The sequence below is a fragment of the Calidris pugnax genome, unplaced genomic scaffold (assembly GCF_001431845.1).
Source record: "Calidris pugnax isolate Ruff unplaced genomic scaffold, ASM143184v1 scaffold411, whole genome shotgun sequence".
Taxonomy (NCBI): Eukaryota; Metazoa; Chordata; class Aves; order Charadriiformes; family Scolopacidae; genus Calidris; species Calidris pugnax.
The window spans coordinates 21,834-26,943 of NW_015091116.1; the positions used below are offsets into that span (position 1 = coordinate 21,834).

Here is a 5,110-nt window from a genome sequence, read left to right on the forward strand (position 1 = left end):
GGACAAGGATGGTGGCACCCAGAGGGACACAGGGGTGATGGGTGCCCCATTTCCTGATGGTTTGACCCCAAATACCACCTGGCAGTGGGGTGGACCCCAGGTCGCCCCAGCCCCATAGAGATGGGGCAAATCAGGCCCCATAGGGATGTCCCCGTCCCCTCCCTGTCCCTGGGGACACTGTGAAATGTCCTTAAAACTGGTTGAATATGGAAAATACCGGAATAATAATAAAAAAGACCCAAAAAGGGATCGTTGAGGTTCAAAATGTGCAAATTGGGGGTGGGGGGAGGTGGCAAAGGTGGGTGCTGCCCCATAGGGACCCCCTGCCCCATAGGAACTCCCCCCACAGCGTGTAGGAACCTTTCCTACCCCATAGGGTCCTCTCCTGCCCCACACGGACACTCCCTGTCCCATGGTGTCCTCTCCTGCTGCATAGGGTCCCTCTGCCCCATAGGGACCACCCAACATAAAGGGACACTCCCTACCCCATATGGTCCTTTCCTGCCCCATAGGGTCCTCCCCTGCCCCATAGGGACCCTAGTGCCCCACAAGGAACACTTCCTATCCCATAGTGTCCTCTGGTGTCCCATGGGGTCCCTCTGACCCATGGGGCCCTCCCTGCCCCATAGGATCCCCCCAACATAAAGGGACTCTCCCTTGCCCCACAGGGACCCCTCCTGCCCCATATTCCCTCCTTGGTGCCCCATAGCCCCCCCATCTCTGTCAGTGCCCCACAGGGAACATTTCTTATCCCATAGGGTCCACTGGTGTCCCATGGGGTCCCTCTGACCCATGGGGCCCTCCCTGCCCCATAGGATCCCCCCAACATAAAGGGACTCTCCCTTGCCCCACAGGGACCCCTCCTGCCCCATATTCCCTCCTTGGTGCCCCATAGCCCCCCCATCTCTGTCTCTCTGCCTACACAGCTCTGGGGCTCATGGGCGGGGCTATCTCTGTCCTGACCACGCCCCACAACAGACCACGCCCACCACAGACCTCGCCCCATCACAGGTCCCGCCCCCCCTTCAAGGCTCCGCCCCCTCGAGACAGGAGCTCCCTATGGGAGAAACGGGCAGTTGTTGTGGGGCAGGAAGGGGTCCCTTTGGGGCAAGATGGGTCCCTGTGGGGCAGAGGAGGACTCTATAGGGCAGGGAGGGTCTCTATATGTTGGGTGGACTCTATGGAGCTGGGGGGCCCCGTGTGGCAGGAGAGGACCATATGGGTCAGAGGGACCCCATTGGATGGGAAAGGACCCTATGGGGCAGAAGAGTCCCCATGGGGCAAGGGAGGGATTCTGTGGGGCAGAGGAGGACCATATGGGGCTGGGGGTTGTGGTGCCACAGGAGAGGATCCACGGGTGAGAAGGACCCCATGGGACAGGAGAAGACCCTATGGGGTACGAGGTGCTCCCTATGAGGTAGGAGGTGTTCACTATGGGGCAGGGGAGGACTCTATGGGGCAGGCAGTGTCCCTTTATGTTGGGGGGTCCCTATGGGGCAGAGGGACCCTGTGTGACAGGAGAGGACACCATGGGACAGAGAACGTCCGTGTGGGGCAGGAGAGGACCCTATGGGGCAGCGAAGGTCCTTCTATGTTGGGGGGGAGGGCCCTATGGGGCAGGGGGTCGCTGTGGGGCAGCACCCACCTTTGCCAGTTCCTCCCACCCCCTGCATTTGCACGTTCTGAACCTAAACAGTCCCTTTTTGGGTCTTTTTTATTATAATTCCAGTACATTTTCTATATTCAACTGGTTTTTAAGACATTTCTCCTCCTCCCACCAGCGCCCCGGGGACAGGAAGGGGACAGGGACGTCCCCATGGGGCCCGTTTCCCCCCATCTCTGGTGAATGTGGGGCTGGAACCACCCCAGCCACCCTGCCCCACTGCCAGGGGTCATTTGGGATGAAAACACTAGAAAATGGGGCACCCACCAGCCCTGTGTCCCTCTGGGTGCCCCCGTCCCTGTCCCCACCATGAGGTGGGGGACCAGGGACCACTCACCCTGGGGATGTCCCCATCCCTGTCCCCACTGTGGGGTGGGGAACCGGGGACCACTCATCCTGGGGACATCCATGGCCCCATCATGAGGTGGGGGACCAAGGGCCATCACCCTGGGGATGTCCCCACCTGGCCAGGGGTCACTGGTGCCCATCCCCATGGGCTGGGGACACTGGGGCAGGGTTGGGGTCCGGGTGGTGGTGGCCGTCGGTGTCCCCACAGATGGGGGGTGGCGGGGGGGCCGGCGCGGCCCCGTAGTGGCGGTGGCGCAGGACGTGGCAGAGCCAGGCCACCAGCTGCCAGTACTCGTCGAAGGAGATGACCCGGTCCCCGTTGGCGTCCAGCAGAGCAAAGATGGCGGCCACCGCCTCGGGCTGCCCCGTGTCCTGTGGGCAGGGGGACATGGGGACACGGGGATGGCCGAGGGGGGGGACAGGAGGGGATGTGGGGACAAGGTGGGAGGTGGTGGTGGCATCACTTGTGGTTGGGTCTTGTGGCTGGGCAGGGGGACATGGGGACATCAAGGGGGACATGGGGCGGGCAGGGACAGGAGGGGACATGGGGATGGGACATGGGGATGGCTGAAGGGAACACAGGGCGGGTAGGGACAGGAGGGGACATGGGGACAAGGTGGGGGACACTGTGGGGACATGGGCACCAGCGGGGAGGTGGTGGCACCGCTCATGGCCAGGTCCCCTGGCTGGGCAGGGGGGTGAGGGGCTGGGGTCATGGGGACACGTTGAGGGACACCTTGGGGCCACGTGGGGCTGTGGGGACACGAGGACACCCTGGGGACACAGGAGAGACATCTTGGAAGGGGATGGCCATGGGGAAATGTGGGGGCCATGGGGACACCCTGGATTCATGTGGAGGGACATCCTGGGGCCACAGGAGGCCATGGAGTGACATGGAGGGACACCGTGGGCCACGGGTAAATATGGGGACAATCTGGGGGCATGTGGAGGGACACCATGGGCCTAGAGACATGTGGGGACACGAGGCCACTTAGAGGGACTCCCTGGGGACACGTGGTGCCATGGGGACACATGGGGCAGTGGGGACACCCTGGGGCCACATGGAGGGATGGGGACACCCTGGGGACATGTGGAGGGACACCCAATGTGGGGCCACACGGGGCCATGGGGACACCCTGGATTCTTGTGGAGGGACATCCTGGGGCCACAGGAGGCCATGGAGCGACATGGAGGGACACCGTGGGCCACGGGTAAATATGGGGACAATCTGGGGGCATGTGGAGGGACACCATGGGCCTAGAGACATGTGGGGACACGAGGCCACTTAGAGGGACTCCCTGGGGACACGTGGTGCCATGGGGACACGTGGGGCAGTGGGGACACCCTGGGGCCACATGGAGGGATGGGGACACCCTGGGGACATGTGGAGGGACACCACGGCAAGGGATGGACATGAGGACACATGAGGCCGTGGGGACACTCGGTGGGACACTGTGGGGACACGTTGGGCCATGAGGACACATGGGGCCATGGGGACACCCCATGGACACGTGGAGGGACACCATGGGGACACGGGGGATACAGGGGCTTCTGGAGGGACACCACGGCAAGGGATGGACATGGGGACACATGAGGCCATGGGGACACTGTGGGGACACGTTGGGCCATGAGGACACATGGGGCCATGGGGACACCCCATGGACACATGGAGGGACACCATGGGGACACGGGGGATACAGGGGCTTGTGGAGGGTCACCACAGCAAGGGATGGACATGGGGACACGGGGGATACAGGGGCTTGTGGAGGGACACCATGGGGACACGGGGGATACAGGGGCTTGTGGAGGGACACCATGGGGACACGGGGGATACAGGGGCTTGTGGAGGGACACCATGGGGACACGGGGGATACAGGGGCTTGTGGAGGGACACCATGGGGACACGGGGGATACAGGGGCTTGTGGAGGGACACCATGGGGACACGGGGGATACAGGGGCTTGTGGAGGGACACCATGGGGACACGGGGGATACAGGGGCTTGTGGAGGGACACCATGGGGACACGGGGGATACAGGGGCTTGTGGAGGGACACCACGGCAAGGGATGGTCGTGGGGACACGTGAGGCCATGGGGACACTTGGTGGGACACGTTGGGCCATGAGGACACACGGGGCCATGGGGACACCATGAGGCCATGGGGACACTCGGTGGGACGCTGTGGGGACACGTTGGGCCATGAGGACACATGGGGCCATGGGGACACCCTGAGGCCATGTGGAGGGACACCATGGGGACATGGGGGATAGATGGGCTTGTGGAGGGACACCACGGCAAGGGATGGACATGGGGACACATGGGGCCATGGGGACACCATGAGGCCACGTGGAGGGACACCATGGGGACACGGGGGATACAGGGGCTTGTGGAGGGACACCACGGCAAGGGATGGTCGTGGGGACACGTGAGGCCATGGGGACACTCGGTGGGACACTGAGGGGACACATTGTGCCATGAGGACACATGGGGCCATGGGGACACCCCGTGGACACATGGAGGGACACCATGGGGACATGGGGGATAGAGGGGCTTGTGGAGGGACACCATGGCAAGGGATGGACATGGGGACACTTGAGGCCATGGGGACACTTGGTGGGACACGTTGGGCCATGAGGACACATGGGGCCATGGGGACACCATGAGGCCACGTGGAGGGACACCATGGGGACATGGGGGATAGAGGGGCTTGTGGAGGGACACCACGGCAAGGGATGGACATGGGGACACGTGGGGGGGTGGGGACACCCTGGGGTGGGGGTATGGCCAGGCTGTCCCCCCCCCCGGGGACACTCACGGTGAGCTGGTGGCCCAGCTCGCGGCGCAGCAGGCGCTGGAAGGCGGGGGGGTCCAGGACGGGCTCCCGTGTCCCCCCCGGGGTCCCCGCGTACTGGTAGAAGGTGCCCACCAGGGCGTGGAGCCCCCGCTCCAGGGGTGACGGCCCCGGGGGGGGGTCCCCTGCACCCACGGGGACATGGGGACAGGGGATGTGAGGGTCAGGGGGTGACACCAGTGGGTGGGTGTCCTGACCCCCCCCAGTCCCCATATTTCCCACTTTCCAGTCCCCCCCACCCCCCATCCCA

General features: G+C 64.0%; 1 long non-coding RNA gene across 1 annotated transcript; it reads right to left on the reverse strand.

The window, feature by feature from the left end:
* Positions 1-1,695: 1,695 nt before the first annotated feature.
* LOC106897555 lies at positions 1,696-4,998 on the reverse strand. The gene is made up of 2 exons (XR_001413785.1): positions 4,825-4,998; positions 1,696-2,383 (listed from the first exon to the last, which is right to left on the reverse strand). It is a non-coding gene; the product is annotated as an uncharacterized LOC106897555 (long non-coding RNA).
* Between the last annotated feature and the right edge of the window lie 112 nt (positions 4,999-5,110).